Here is a 17113-nt window from a genome sequence, read left to right as displayed (position 1 = left end):
AGGCCCTGTTTAGATGCCTGTGTGCTTTCAAAATTCTGAAGCATTTATTTGATAATATTCCATATATGCTGACCCAGAAAATGACATTGTCATTTAACTAAGGTCAGATTTACTGAAAAGTGGCGCAGCGAAGGTGCTGTGCCAAAATTGCATTTAGAAATGCAGGGATGCGCCATATTTATTAGAAAATGGCACACCCCTGCACTTCCCCCTGCTCTGGCGCCACATTGTGCTGACTAGCACCAACACATGCATCCTTGCACCATCATGCACAAGGATATCTGCGTTGAGGGGTTTGATTGTTTATCCCTTCCTGCACATAAACAATCACTAATGGTTATTTGGCACTTCTATGTGTGCTTCAGAATGCAGCATAGACAGCAATGCCAAAGCGTCATTTTGAAATGATTGTTTATGTGCAAGAAGGGACACCTTCCCCGCACATGAACAATATTTTCTGGCATTTTGCTCTTTCTATGCATGCTGCAGAATGCAGCACACATAGAAAAAGCAAAAAACGAGGAGGAGTAAAAGTATTCCTCCTCGTTTTGCCTTGCTAATGCCACCCCTGGGTGGCATCAGATTTTGATGCTGCCTCAGGTTTACAAAAACATGTAAATCTGGGGCAGCATCAAATTGCAATGGGTGTTGCTGTGGCAGGCCCACAGCAACACACATTGCACACCCCTTCCACGCAAAGTGCTGCGTGTGAAAAGGTCACAAAAAGTGGCTTAACGCCACCTTGTGAATACGGCGCAGGGCATAGCGCCACTGGAGGGTCAGGTAAAGTGACGCTCTGGTGGTGCTAGGGGCTCATAAATATGCCCCTAAATGCGCCAATAGTGACATTGCATGAGCCATTTTGTAACTAAAGTTGTGACAGAGATATCTTAAAATTCTTTCACTTTTCGTTCTTTCATTTTTGTTTGTGCTTGTATGTAAGTTTGCACTGTGACACCAACTTTCAACCTTCCCTTTACTAGGGTTGGTGCAGTAATATTGAATCTTCCCAAACTGCGCACAGCACGAACCCCTAGTGCCTCGGGAAAGTCTGAAATCAAAGGCTGACTAATTGGTCTATCTGTTTGCAAAACACATGCTTTATTATCTGCAAATATAAAAGAAGCTGGGAGAGCTCTTGTTAAAAACCTCAAATTATGAGTAGGCAGTCTTTGCCTCTCTAGGGCGCCCTTCCTTTTATGGATTAGAATTGGTTGTTTCCTGCTCCAATACTGCATTGTTCTTTGTTGTAACAGCATGAGGTAAATGGTTATGGTTGTTTAGACAGAAAAGATACATTGGGCCTGCTGACTTCCTAATGTTGCACTCTACATCATAAAATAGAGTGAGGATAACTGATTAAAGCACTTAGTTGAATGGAAATAATGGAATTCATATTATACATTTGGCAAACAGGTGCTTTGTTGTTTTAGCTACATCCACATATGTGCATCCTATGATTAAGTTTGACTCTTGGTAAATTGCATTGAATTTACACACAGACACACACACATATATATATATATATAATATATATAGCACCGTGAACAAGACTTGAGGTGGAGAATTGAAACGCTTTGGGTCCGTTGAGACATGATATGCATGATTAAATTAAACACCCTTGAAGCATCAAAATTCCTGGTACATGGCATTTTTTTCCTGAGTGGCGGGGGAGGAGAGTTTGAGAGGCATAGTAGGTTCCTCTGCTTCCCATATGCACCTACCACCCCGAGAGGGATGGTGATGCTGAAGCAGTGAATGGAGGTGAAATATGTATATAAATATTCTCTTAAAAAACAGAGGTTACAGATACGTTATAGTTAAGGGCTGTGGAGGGGGAGGGGTGAACAGCGCCCCTACTTTCATTTCAATATCTGCCTCAGGGAGTTGGCGGACCCCAGGGCTGTGGGGGGCGGGCGCACCTCCACATTGGTTCATAAAATCTACCCCGGGGAGGAGGCAGTCCCAGGGTTTGGGGGGGGGGGGTGCAGCCACCCTGCATTTAATTTGTTTAAAGCCCCAGGAAGGTGGATGTCCCCGGGGCTGCGGAGGGGCCCTGCAGTCCCCTGCATTGAAAATGGAAATGCCCAGGGGCTGCATTTAAAAAAGCGCGGGAGCCGGCACTTGTTTTTTTAAAAACAATTTGGCGGATCTGCTGTGGCTCCTGCTGAAAACTAAAAACAAAATCCTTTTCTGCTCTGGGGGGGTCCCCCTAGGACCCTGCAGCCAGAGCTAAGGGGTCAGGGTGAACTAAACCCTGACCCCTTTCGTTTTTTTCATCATTTGTTTCAGGGACTCAGCTGAAGCTGAGTCCCAGCATGGCTGCCAATACTTCCTAGTTTAAGTTTTGGCAGCCAGTCAGATCTCAACACAAGATTGGGATGGTTCGCAGAGCCTTTGTGCCTCCATATATAAACATTTGTTTTTTCTTTATTATTTAAAAAACTACTGAAAAGATTTACAGCAAATAACAAAAAGGGCACTTTCTCGACCAAGAGCTACCTTTCTGCCAAATTTGGTGTAATTCCATCCAGTAATTCAGGCTATAGCCATGTTAAAAATCCCCATGGAGCTTAACATGGGAAATGCACCTCTTTTTGACCCCCTTTTTTTCTCTGCCCCCACTTGACAGATCACCCTGAAACTTTCCAGACACCAGCTGACATAAGTGCCAAACATTATTGGAAAACTTTATGAAGATTCATCAAGCGGTGCCTGAGATAAAGACAAGTAAAACAATGCTTTTGCTATTCAAACTAGGTCCTAACTATAACTACCTACTGACGACCACCAGTAGGTGATATATGGGAGAGACTATGGGGGTCATTCTGACCCTGACGGGCGGCGGAGGCCGCCCGCCAGAGTTCCCCCCTCCGAAATACCGCTCCGCGGTCGAAAGACCGCAGAGGGTATTCTAAGTTTTTCCCTGAGCTGGCGGGCGGTCGCCAAAAGACCGCCCGCCAGCCCAGGGAAAAACTCCCTTCCCACGAGGATGCCGGCTCGTAATCGAGCCGGCGGAGTGGGAAGGTGCGACGGGTGCTGTTGCACCCGTCGCGTATTTCACTGTCTGCCAAGCAGACAGTGAAATACTTGTAGGGGCCCTCTTATGGGGGCCCCTGCAGTGCCCATGCCAGTGGCATGGGCACTGCAGGGGCCCCCAGGGGCCCCGCGACCCCCCCTACCGCCATCCGGTTCCCGGCGGGCGGACCGCCGGGAACTGGATGGCGGTAGGGGGGGTCGGAATCCCCTCAGCGGCGCAGCTAGCTGCGCCGCCTTGGAGGATTCCAAAGGGCAGCGGTACACTGGCGGGAGACCGCCAGTGTTGCCGGTCCAACCGCGGCTTTACCGCCGCGGTCGGAATGCCCTTGGGAGCACCGCCGGCCTGTCGGCGGTGCTGCCGCGGTCCTCCAACCCAGCGGTCATTGACCACCAGGGTTGGAATGACCCCCTATATTTTAGGATCATCAATAGGTCTAGTTCTCATTCTGCTGAAACAAGTAGAGATTTGTTTGAAATAAATGAAAGCACAATTGAAGGTTTTGAAGATGAACCAGAGGATTTAAAACTCTTGGAGGAGGAAGTCAAATTTAGGGCAGAAATAAGTGCTAAACACATGAAGAAAATGTTAAGACACCCAAATAATTTAAGGTTCAGTGAGATAAGCTGGATTATTAGGAGGGACTCATTTTCACTTTTGCAAGAAAGTATAATGCTTTAAGACAGAAAGATCAACTGGAGACATTTATATCCGTCAAATCCAGCAGTGAATCATTATTGATTGACACAGACATGAGGGGGAAGGATCTGCCCAGGGAACAGCAGGGGCCAAGAATCTTACTTTGTTAAACAAAATTCACCATCCACTCAAATAACAAAACAAAAACAAGAGTGCTACAGCTTCATTAGGCAGAAGGTGGGCTGCAAGAAAAGACATACTAGAAGGGGGCAAAGAAGAAAGATCAGAAAGGACAAATAAACAAATCAGAAACACAGCCAAGAATTAACTGTGATCAATTCAGACAGAGACATGACTGAAGCAGAATACTACCTTTTGAAAAAAGGACTACATTTTTGACCCTTACTGCATATTGATGTGGCTCAAACTAAAATTGACATTGTTCAAATTTATTCACAAAATTAAGTTGAATATTTTGTTTGACCCCCGATAGACATCTGAGACACCTAAAATTCAGCATGAGCTAACAGTTGGAGACTTTCCTCACACTCCTCAGAGACCTAAAATATGAAATTATGAAAATATGGATGGAAGTCAATGGCAGAAGATGATGTGATCATCCTCTTGGGGGCATATTTAACCTGGAAAAGATCTTAGATGTATACTATCCAACACTCCTTCCAGGAAATAAGGTGGATTAATATGCAGAGTTGGTGGTGCATTAGTTATATAGAATATGCCATAAGAGGTAAATGGATATCCTATCAGAGGATGGGAGAAAAGCATTCAAAGCTCTGCAGCAAGACAGAGAAATTAAACCTGCAGATAAAGGTGTCAATATTGTGGTCCTAAACAAAAGTGATTATGAAAAGGAAGCACCCCACAGTTATTGGCTATAACCTGCTATTTTAAAATATAGTCCAAACCCACAGAACAATTAAAAACAAGTTCTACAACAACGCTTAATAACGCTTAACAGACTGGGGGGAGCTTGAGCTACTTAATTCAAGAGAAGTGAGGCACATGACAGTGGACCACCCGGAAATGCCTACGTTGCACTTCGTACCTAAAAAATATGAGTGCATCAAGTCCTCCAGGCAGACCAATTGTTTCAGCAAAAGGATCACTGATGGAATCAATGTCAAATATGTGGACTTCTTTCTACCCCCACTAGTGAAAGATCTGGTATCATACTTACGGACCACAGGGGATCTGCTTCAACATTTGGAGGCTATCCAATGGCAAGATTTGTATAAACCCATCACAATGTATGTGGCCACCCGTTACTGTAATATTGAACATGAAATTGCCCTTACAATTTGTGAATACTTTTTTTGCCATAGAAACATTAATTATTATCAATACAATGCCATGTAATTGCATATGATTCAGATGTGCCTGCAAAACAACTTTTTCTTATTTAACAAACAACTGTATGAACAAATAAAGGGCACCGCCATGGTTTTTTCATTTTCTCTTCATTTTGGGAATCTAACAATGGGCTGGTTGAACAGAGAACTGGCTGGGCTACAGAAAATGAAAGATTTGTTACAAAGGTAATAACTTGGCAAGGATTTACAGATGATCTCTTTATGATTTGGGAAGGCACTGAAGCAGAGCTCAGAGAATATTTTGACATATTGAATGACAATAGTGCACACTTGAAATTCACATATAACATCAGCAGTTCGAGGGTATCCATCTTGGATTCTGAAACTTATATTAATAATAACCATGTCCATACCACCGTGCGTAGAAAAACCACACTGACAAATTCAGTTCTGCACACTGAAAGTTTTCATCCACCATATACCAAGTGGAATATACCATATGGGGAATTCCAAAGAATCAAAAGTATTTGCTGTGAGCCTGTTGAACTGGAGAAGCATTTACAGGCCTCGACATTGAGATTTGAGTCACAGAAGTATCCATGGTGGTGCATAATAAGGGCAAGAGAAAGAACACAGGAAATGGACAGTACTATATTAGTGCACAAGGAAAAGGAAAGGCCAAGAGAAGATACACAAATTTGAATCATCACAACCTATTCAATAGGTCGAGACATATCAGGAAAATAATGTTAAAGCATTGGCCAGTTCGAAAAATGGATCCCACTATTGGTAACATTTTTGGGATTGCGAGAAAATTAGGCTGATTGCACAAGCCTCCTAACTTTTTGCCCCCCTTTTTCACTTTTTGCTGGTGTTTTCCTGACTCTGATTGTGTCCTGGGTACTGATAACCAGTCCAAGGGCCTGTGCTCTGATTAAAATGATTATGCTAATTAGGCTAATAATAATTGGCAGTATCAACCTACCTATAGTGCCTAGTATATGGTGGGACATGTAGGTTTAGGGACCCCAGCATAGATAGTGCACCCATGGGTGCACTGCTAAGGTGCCCAGTGTAATTTTAAAGGTAGGCCTGCCTTGGTGGCTGCTTTTAAACTAGAGTTACATGCAAATTTGACTTTGGAATTAAAAGTACTTCCAAAGTCTCAAACTACCTTATTTTTACATCTAAGGTGTGCCATATTTGCCCCGAGGGTTGGGTGCAGTGTAACTATAAGCAGGGACCTTATAAAATATGTTTTATAAGCCATGGTAAGGAAACATAGCCATATTTGTTTGCCCTCATTGTTGTGAATAGGCTCCCTTGGCAAAAATGGGGAGACTTTATTTTCATTAATAAAGTCTCCAAAGGAGCTGGATATGGCACGTTTGGTCTCAAACGTATTGTTAGAATAAATGTAACAACTTGCCATTGTTGGATTTGATATAACTAGTTCAGGAAAAGAGTTTCAGACCGCTTCCTAAAAGTTACTCATTGCAACTCTGTAGTGCCTTTCTCTGATTGGCCAGCCACTGGCAGCCTGGCTAGGCTGCCTTGATGAGGTGTGAAGTGGCCTGGGCTGAACACAAAGGAAGTACCTGGGGGAGGAGATCAGCCTTAGCAGGTGGTGAAACAGGATGGGGGGGAGAGCAGCCAAACTGGTCTTCAATGGAGGGAAGGACATTTGGAGCAGCTCAGGATCTCCCCCATTTCCTGCAAACTCAGACAACTAGGCGCCCTCTTGATTAGATTAGGAGAGGGCAGGAAAGCGATGCGTTAAGGATTTTAGCAAGACCAGTGGGTGGGCTCAGCAAGACCTAACCTCCAAAAGTCAGTTTCTGCCATTTTGGATTTTTAAGGAATGTTGCTCCCTGGGATTGATTTTTGCCTCATTTCCCAGGAAGTGGTCATCCAAGAGGGTAATGGCCTGCCTTTGATTGGACAATTGGCTTCACTGCTTTCCACCCCACCAGGAAGGATAAATATGGCAGAGCTGCACCCACACCTCAGATCCTTACAAGGAACAACATCAGAAGAAGGACAGCTCTGCTGGACCCCTCACCTGCACCTGGACACTGCACTCTGAAGGACTGCACCAGCTGCACACTTGGGCTTCACCACAAAAATGATGTTGCCTGTCTTCAACTGGTTCAAGAAGGGACTCCCTGCTTTCTACAGGTGGAAAATAGCTAACCAGAGTCCCCTGCATCAAAACCTTAAGGAACTGACCAGCTGACCAGTGGCCCGTGGTCCTTTTTGAATTTGAACCAGGTGGATTTTGGGAGCTGGAGTCCTAACACTCAAGGAGCAACTCAAACCTCTTTCTGGAACCTTGGGGTGAGCTGTGGACTCCTAAAAGACCTTCAAAGACCTTCTGGAAGAAGATCCAGAAGTTTGGAGAACTTTTGGAAAAACGATCCGGAAAGGGACTGACCAGCTGTGGTGAGTCAAGAAGGCTTACCTCAACTGCGACCTGGAATGACTTGTAGGTTCTTCCCACTAAAAAGCTCCAGAGCCCCAGATTTCCAGGATTTCACTTGGGGCTCCTGGAAATGTGATCCGACGACCTTGCATCAAAATCAGCTTGCTGTGGAGGGTCAATCCCTGTCAGAAGGAAACAGCTACAAAAAAGTCTGAATGTAAAAAGTTGACCAGGACACCCCGCGTAGCGTATCTGAGGAGGGCTCCAGTGACGTTGCATCAAGATTTAGCTTTGGCACAGACTAAAATTTCCATCCTGAAAAATCATCTAAGTCTGAAGCTAGAATTCTTCACCAAGGTCTCTTGCGATGCGGATCCAGAGAGGTCGGGTCGGATTGGTGACTTCATCCCGCTGAAGAAAAAGACTTAGGCCCATATTTATACTCTGTTTGCGCCGGATTTGCGTAATTTCTTCTATGCAAATCCAGTGCAAACCTAACTCCATATTTATATTTTGACGCTAGACCTGTCTAGCGTCAAAAATATGGAGTTAACGCCATTTTAAGGATGCGTGAAACTGCCTTGCGTCAATGAGATGCAAGGTAGGCGTTCCCGTCCAAAAACAAATGACTCAAACACCCTAGCACCATATTTATCCAACAGGGCAAAAATGATGCACAGGTGGGAGGCAGACCGTAAAAATTATGCTAAACTCGATTTGCATCAAAATTTAACACCTGGATCAGGGCAGGCATTAAAATGAGGCAAACACACCACTACTTAAGGAAAACACACATAAGCAACATCACAGACCAAGAGGACAACATGGAGGTGCTACTGATGCAGATTTGAAGACAACTCCAAGCACAGGACCAAAGGCAGCAGCCACCACCACCCCAACGTGGCCCACAAAGGCAATGCAGAAGGCAGGAGAGGGACTTAAGGAACAGGACAACCCTCCATGGCCTCAGGGAACAGGACATCATCCGGAGATATCAACTAACTGGCAAGCCATACAACAGCTGCTGCACCATATTGAGCCTCAACAGTAAACCTGCAGACACCAAACAACATACCACCGGACCAAGCTGCTGGCTGTCCTGTATATATTGGCATGTGGCTCCATCCAGACAATGGATGCCCTAGTTGCTGGGTTATCACAGCCCTCATTCTCGGCCTTCCTGCCCAAGGTGTTAGATGCCATAATCTCCCTCACACCCTGCCACATCAGCTTCCCCAACACCCAGCAGATGCAGCAGGAGATCAAACAAGGCTTCTACCAAATCCATTGCTTCCTTCATGTGCTCGGTGTAATTGACTATATGCAAGTCTGGATCGTCCCACCTTCAGCAACAGAGTACCTATTCCGGAACAGAAAGCACATGCATCCCATCAATGTGCAGGCCATAGTTTACCACCAGGGATTGTTCACCAACATCTTGGCCAAGTATCCTGGGAGTGCCCATGATTATTTCAGATTCCGCACAACAGGATCAATCAGCACTTCCAGGACGGACAATTTGGCAATGGCCTTCTTGTTGGTAAGTCGATAAACCTAGCAATATACACACAGCGCAACAACCCTGTAGGACACACAAAATATACACCACTACATTGACACATGGGCAGGATGACCCTGACACCCTGACACAATGGGATACACATCTCTGGACAAATTACGGCTGCCACAAACATTAGCTGCCACTCTAGAGCAACAAGGGGCCAATGTCAAAGCCAACAGTGAAAATGACATGGCCTGCCCTGGAAATACAACTTGGAAGATGGACCATTTACAATTACATTAGGCCACAAAGTCAATCCGACACCCTCCCAAGCAGCATGTAGCGTGGAAGGGGTGTACAATGTGTGTTGCAGCAGGTCTAACACCATGAGAAACACAGCATGATGATGCTGACTCACATGTAGGTGACACGGAAATACTGAGACAGTCCCAGCATCATACATCACTCCTAGGGTGCCTTTGCCCGGTAGCAATAAGGAAGTGGACTGTACTATGTACACATATTGGTGTGGCACGAATGCAAACTGCAAAATGCTACACACACTGAAAGAGCCAATTGTCCAGCAAAATAGCATATGTACAGGGTGATGGCCCTTCCTGCACAGATACATCCACCTTCACAAGACAGTTAGCCAGGTTCCCTGGAGCAAGTTTGGTTGTATAGGTGAGCTACTGGCAGAGGGAACAACAAAGGTTTGCCTAGAGCCAGGTCACACATGGGACAATTTTGCATTGTCAATACTGAACACCTCAGTGCTGCCAACGTATGAAGATGTTTTGTGCATTGTCACCTAGCCAAATCAAAGGGCCTCACTGTTGCATTTCATCTGCAATGACATATGTCTAAATGGATGGGAGGTCCAGGCCATGTAGTGCAACCATGTTACCACCATATCAGAATCTATTGCATGTGTGGAGGTGTCATGTCCCCTCTAGTGAAAGCACACTAAAACATGTTGGACAATACACAACTCATGATACATACATACGGACCAACAGTTTGGAAAAAAATCATAGATCTCAGGTCAATGAGCCAAATACAAGTTGTCAAGTCAAACAACCCACAGCAGAAAAAACCTCAGAGAAGCTCACGATCTCACACAATACTACTAACACATATGAGTCACAGATGACACAAGATATCAACTGCCATGCTACATGACATTCCTGTCACAAGCCCTAACAAAATACTCACTCCTACTATCTTTTGCAGCGGATCAGGGTTATGGGATCCAGCCATGGATCATGATCCCATTCCCCAACCCAAGCACAGCTTCAGAGCGTGCCTATAATGAGGCACATCGGAGGACACGCACCATTGTGGAAAGGACCTTTGGCATCCTGAAGTGCAGATTCAGGCGCCTGAACATCACAGGAGGCAGCCTCCTATATGCCCCACACATTGTGTGTAAAATTATACATGCCTGTGCTGTCCTGCACAACATTTGTGTGAGGAGAAACATCCCTCTATATGAGCCAGCACAAGAACTACCTGAAGAGGAGGAGGATGGTGCCAGGGAAAATGAGGGTTAACAGCAGTACACAGCTGCAGGAATGTGCCACAGACAACAAACTGAACAAAACATTTTCACTCAATAGTCACTCTACACACATTGTTAAGATATGTAAACAAACACCTTACTTGATCACACAATCCTGCTCTGGTGACTTCACTCTCTATCATATGTGCCGTAGGAATGTGAGTATTACCTGTAGGAGGCTGGACTGGCTTGTAGTGAGTACCAAGGGGTACTTGCACCTTGCACCAGGCCCAGTTATCCCTTATTAGTGTATAGGGTGTCTAGCAGCTTAGGCTGATAGATAATGGTAGCTTAGCAGAGCAGCTTAGGCTGAACTAGGAGACGTGTGAAGCTACTACAGTACCACTTAGTGTCATATGCACAATATCATAAGAAAACACATTACACAGTTATACTAAAAATAAAGGTACTTTATTGTTATGACAATATGCCAAAGTATCTTAGAGCGTACCCTCAGTGAGAGGATAGGAAATATACACAAGATATATATACACAATAGCAAAAATATGCAGTATAGTCTTAGAAAACAGTGCAAACAATGTATAGTTACAATAGGATGCAATGGGGAAACATAGGGATAGGGGCAACACAAACCATATACTCCAAAAGTGGAATGCGAAACACGAATGGACCCCAAACCTATGTGACCTTGTAGAGGGTCGCTGGGACTATTAGAAAATAGTGAGAGTTAGAAAAATAACCCTCCCCAAGACCCTGAAAAGTGAGTGCAAAGTGCACTGAAGTTCCCCTAAGGACAAAGAAGTCGTGTTAGAGGAATAATGCAGAAAAGACACAAACCAACAATGCAACAACTGTGGATTTCCAATCTAGGGCACCTGTGGAACAAGGGGACCAAGTCCAAAAGTCACAAGCAAGTCGGAGATGGGCAGATACCCAGGAAATGCCAGCTGCGGGTGCAAAGAAGCTTATACTGGACAGGAGAAGCTGAGGTTTCTGCAGGAACGCAAAGGGCTAGAGACTTCCCCTTTGGAGGACCGATCCCACTCGCCTGGTAGAGTCGTGCAGAAGTGTTGTCCCGCCGAAAGAATACCAACAAGCCTTGCTAGCTGCAAATCGTGCGGTTAGCGTTTTTGGATGCTGCTGTGGCCCAGGAGGGACCAGGAGGTCGCAAATTGAACCAGGAGGTAGAGGGGACGTCGAGCAAGACAAGGAACCCTCTTAACAGCAGGTAGCACCCGGAGAAGTGCCAGAAACAGGCACTACGAGGATGCGTGAAACAGTGCTCACCCGAAGTCGCACAAAGAAGTCCCACGTCGCCGGAGAACAACTTAGGAGGTCGTGCAATGCAGGTTAGAGTGCCGTGGACCCAGGCTGGACTGTGCACAAAGGATTTCCGCCGGAAGTGCACGGAGGCCGGAGTAGCTGCAAAAGTCGCGGTTCCCAGCAATGCAGTCTAGCGAGGTGAGGCAAGGACTTACCTCCACCAAACTTGGACTGAAGAGTCACTGGACTGTGGGGGCCACTTGGACAGAGTTGCTGGATTCGAGGGACCTCGCTCGTCATGCTGAGAGGAGACCCAAGGGACCGGTAATGCAGCTTTTTGGTGCCTGCGGTTGCAGGGGGAAGATTCCATCGACCCACGGGAGATTTCTTCGGAGCTTCTAGTGCAGAGAGGAGGCAGACTACCCCCACAGCATGCACCACCAGGAAAACAGTCGAGAAGGCGGCAGGATCAGCGTTACAGAGTTGCAGTAGTCGTCTTTGCTACTATGTTGCAGTTTTGCAGGCTTCCAGCGCGGTCAGCAGTCGATTCCTTGGCAGAAGGTGAAGAGAGAGATGCAGAGGAACTCGGATGAGCTCTTGCATTCGTTATCTAAAGTTTCCCCAGAGACAGAGACCCTAAATAGCCAGAAAAGAGGGTTTGGCTACTTAGGAGAGAGGATAGGCTAGCAACACCTGAAGGAGCCTATCACAAGGAGTCTCTGACGTCACCTGGTGGCACTGGCCACTCAGAGCAGTCCAGTGTGCCAGCAGCACCTCTGTTTCCAAGATGGCAGAGGTCTGGAGCACACTGGAGGAGCTCTGGACACCTCCCAGGGGAGGTGCAGGTCAGGGGAGTGGTCACTCCCCTTTCCTTTGTCCAGTTTCGCGCCAGAGCAGGGCTAAGGGGTCCCCTGAACCGGTGTAGACTGGCTTATGCAGAATTGGGCACATCTGTGCCCAACAAAGCATTTCCAGAGGCTGGGGGAGGCTACTCCTCCCCTGCCTTCACACCATTTTCCAAAGGGAGAGGGTGTCACACCCTCTCTCAGAGGAAGTTCTTTGTTCTGCCATCCTGGGCCAGGCCTGGCTGGACCCCAGGAGGGCAGATGCCTGTCTGAGGGGTTGGCAGCAGCAGCAGCTGCAGTGAAACCCCAGGAAGGGCAGTTTGGCAGTACCAGGGTCTGTGCTACAGACCACTGGGATCATGGGATTGTGCCAACTATGCCAGGATGGCATAGAGGGGGCAATTCCATGATCATAGACATGTTACATGGCCGTATTCGGAGTTACCATTGTGAAGCCACATATAGGTAGTGACCTATATGTAGTGCACGCGTGTAATGGTGTCCCCGCACTCACAAAGTTCAGGGAATTGGCTCTGAACAATGTGGGGGCACCTTGGCTAGTGCCAGGGTGCCCTCACACTAAGTAACTTTGCACCTAACCTTTACCAGGTAAAGGTTAGACATATAGGTGACTTATAAGTTACTTAAGTGCAGTGTAAAATGGCTGTGAAATAACGTGGACGTTATTTCACTCAGGCTGCAGTGGCAGGCCTGTGTAAGAATTGTCAGAGCTCCCTATGGGTGGCAAAAGAAATGCTGCAGCCCATAGGGATCTCCTGGAACCCCAATACCCTGTGTACCTCAGTACCATATACTAGGGAATTATAAGGGTGTTCCAGTAAGCCAATGTAAATTGGTAAAAATGGTCACTAGCCTGTTAGTGACAATTTGGAAAGAAATGAGAGAGCATAACCACTGATGTTCTGATTAGCAGAGCCTCAGTGAGACAGTTAGTCACTTCACAGGTAACACATTCAGGCACACTTATGAGCACTGGGGCCCTGGGTTACCAGGGTCCCAGTGACACATACAACTAAACAACATATATACAGTGAAAAATGGGGGTAACATGCCAGGCAAGATGGTACTTTCCTACACAACCCCCCCCAAACGAAGGACAATAAGACTAGCCATGACTTGATGAGTCTTCATTGTCTAAGTGGAAATATCTGGAGAGTCCATCTGCATTGGAGTGGCTACTCCCAGGTCTATGTTCCACTGTATAGTCCATTCCCTGTAGGGATATGGACCACCTCAACAATTTAGGATTTTCACCTTTCATTTGTTTTAGCCAAAGTAGAGGTTTGTGGTCTGTCTGAACAATGAATTGAGTGCCAAACAGGTATGGCCTCAACTTCTTCAGTGCCCAGACCACAGCAAAGGCCTCCCTCTCAATGGCAGACCAACGCTTTTCTCTAGGGGTCAACCTCCTACTAATAAAAGCAACAGGTTGATCCTGGCCCTCAGAATTAAGTTGTGATAGGACTGCCCCTACTCCTAATTCAGATGCATCAGTTTGGACATAGAAGTTTTTAGAGTAACAAGGGCTTTTCAGGACAGGTGCAGAGCACATGGCCTGCTTCAGCTCTTCAAAAGCTTTCTGACAGTTTGCTGTCCATAATACCTTTTTAGGCATTTTCTTGGATGTGAGGTCATTAAGAGGGGCTGCAATGGAGCCATAGTTCTTAATGAACCTCCTGTAATACCCAGTGAGGCCTAGGAAGGCTCTCACCTGAGTCTGAGTGGTAGGGGGAACCCAATCAATAATTGTTTGGATTTTCCCTTGAAGTGGTGTAATCTGTTCCCCACCAACAAGGTGTCCCAGATAAACCACCTTACCCTGCCCTATCTGGCACTTTGAAGCCTTGATAGTGAGACCGGCCTTTTGCAGGGCCTCCAAAACTTTCCATAGGTGGACCAGGTGATCATCCCAGCTGGAGCTAAAGACAGCTATATCGTCCAAATATGCTGCACTGAAAGCTTCCAGCCCTTGCAGGACTGTGTTCACCAACCTCTGAAAAGTGGCAGGTGCATTTCTCAAACCAAAAGGCATTACAGTAAACTGGTAATGTCCTCCAATGGTTGAAAATGCTGTTTTAGGTTTAGCATCTTCTGACAATTTGATCTGCCAATACCCTGCAGTCAAGTCAAAAGTGCTTAGATACTTGGCAGATGCCAGTGTATCTATGAGCTCATCTGCCCTGGGTATAGGGTGAGCATCAGTTTTGGTTACCAAGTTGAGACCTCTATAGTCTACACAAAACCGCATTTCCTTCTTTCCATCTTTGGAATGGGGTTTTGGTACAAGTACCACAGGAGAAGCCCATGGACTGTCAGAGTGCTCAACCACTCCTAGTTCTAACATTTTCTGGACCTCTTGCTTTATGCAGTCCCTGACATGGTCAGGCTGCCTATAGATCTTACTTTTGACAGGCAAGCTGTCTCCAGTATCTATAGTGTGCTCACACCAAGAAGTGGTGCCTGGCACAGTAGAGAAGAGTTCAGAGAACTGATCTAGGAGGTTTATGCAATGGTCTTTCTGCTCAGCAGTAAGACAATCAGCCAAAACTACACCTTCCACAAGAGCATCTTGTTCTGTGGAAGAGAAGAGATCAGGTAGAGGATCACTGTCTTCTTCCTGTCCCTCATCAGTTGCCATGAGCAGGGTGAGATCAGCCCTGTCATAGTAGGGTTTCAGGCGGTTGACATGGAGCACCCTAAGGGGACTCCTGGCAGTGCCTAAGTCAACTAAATAGGTGACTTCTCCCTTCTTTTCAACAATTGTGTGGGGTCCACTCCATTTATCGTGGAGTGCTCTTGGGGCCACAGGCTCCAAGGCCCACACTTTCTGCCCTGGTTGGTACTGAACCAAAACAGCCTTCTGATCATGCCATTGCTTCTGGAGCTCCTGGCTGGCCTGAAGGTTTTTGCTGGCCTTTTTTATGTACTCAGCCATCCTTGATCTGAGGCCAAGTACATAATCCACAATATACTGCTTAGGAGCTTTTAAAGGTTGTTCCCAACCCTCCTTTACAAGTGTGAGTGGACCCCTAACAGGGTGTCCAAAAAGAAGTTCAAAGGGGCTAAAGCCCACTCCTTTCTGGGGTACCTCCCTGTAGGCAAAAAGGAGACATGGTAGAAGGATATCCCATCTCCTGCGGAGTTTTTCAGGGAGACCCATAATCATGCCTTTGAGAGTTTTATTAAATCTCTCCACCAGTCCATTTGTTTGTGGATGATAGGGTGTAGTGAACTTGTAAGTTACACCACACTCCTTCCACATGGCCTATAAGTATGCAGACATGAAATTGCTTCCCCTGTCTGATACTACTTCCTTTGGGAAGCCCACCCTAGAAAATATTCCCAGGAGGGCCTTTGCCACTGCAGGTGCTGTAGTGGTCCTTAAAGGAATTGCTTCAGGGTATCTTGTGGCATGGTCCACTACCACCAAGATAAACCTATTGCATGAAGCAGTAGGAGGGTCAAGGGGGCCAACTATGTCAACCCCTACCCTTTCAAAGGGAACCCCAACCACAGGCAGTGGAATAAGGGGTTCCTTTGGAGTGCCACCTGTTTTGCCACTGGCTTGACAGGTTTCACAGGACTTACAAAAATCTTTTGTGTCCTCAGACATCCTAGGCCAATGAAACAAGGGAACAAGTCTGTCCCAAGTTTTCATTTGACCCAGGTGCCCAGCTAGGGGAATGTCGTGGGCAAGAGTTAGGAGGAACTTTCTGTACTCCTGAGGAATCACTAGTCTCCTGGCAGGTCCAGGTTTAGGATCCCTATGCTCAGTGTACAAGAGGTTGTCCTCCCAGTAAACTCTGTGAGAGTCACTGACATCCCCATTAGCCTGTTTGACAGCTTGCTGTCTGAGACCCTCTAATGTGGGACAGGTTTGCTGTGCCACACTCAGCTCCTCCCTGGCAGGCCCCCCTTCACCCAAAAGCTCAGCAGTGTCTGCTTGAAGCTCCTCTGGTGTAGGTTCTGCACAGGGAGGGAATTCTTCTTCCTCAGAAGTAGAATCCACTGTAGAGGGAGGGATAGTAGGAAGTGGTTTGCTTCTACTAGCCCTAGCTTTAGGGAGCACTTGGTCCATTGTTCCAGGATCCAAGCTTCCCTGTCCTTTTTGCTTTTTGGCCTGAGCCCTTGTCAAAGCAAAAATATGCTCTGGGATGCCCAGCATTGCTGCATGGGCCTCCAACTCCACATCTGACCAAGCTGATGTCTCCAAATCATTCCCTAATAGACAGTCTACAGGTAAATCTGAAGCTACCACAACTTTCTTTGGACCAGTAACCCCCCCCCAGTTGAGATTAACAACAGCCATGGGGTGGCTAAGTGTGTTGTTGTGAGCATCGGTTACTTGGTACTGGTGACCAAGTAGGTGTTGTTCAGGGTGGACCAGTTTCTCTATGACCATAGTCACACTGGCTCCAGTGTCCCTGTAGGCCTGAACCTCAACACCATTTATTAGGGGTAGCTGCTTGTACTTATCCATATTAAGGGGACAAGCAACTAAGGTGGCTAAATCAATAGCCCCCTCAGAGACT

This window comes from Pleurodeles waltl, chromosome 9, assembly GCF_031143425.1.
Source record: "Pleurodeles waltl isolate 20211129_DDA chromosome 9, aPleWal1.hap1.20221129, whole genome shotgun sequence".
NCBI classification, from domain to species: domain Eukaryota; kingdom Metazoa; phylum Chordata; class Amphibia; order Caudata; family Salamandridae; genus Pleurodeles; species Pleurodeles waltl.
This window is presented reverse-complemented; position numbering follows the sequence as displayed.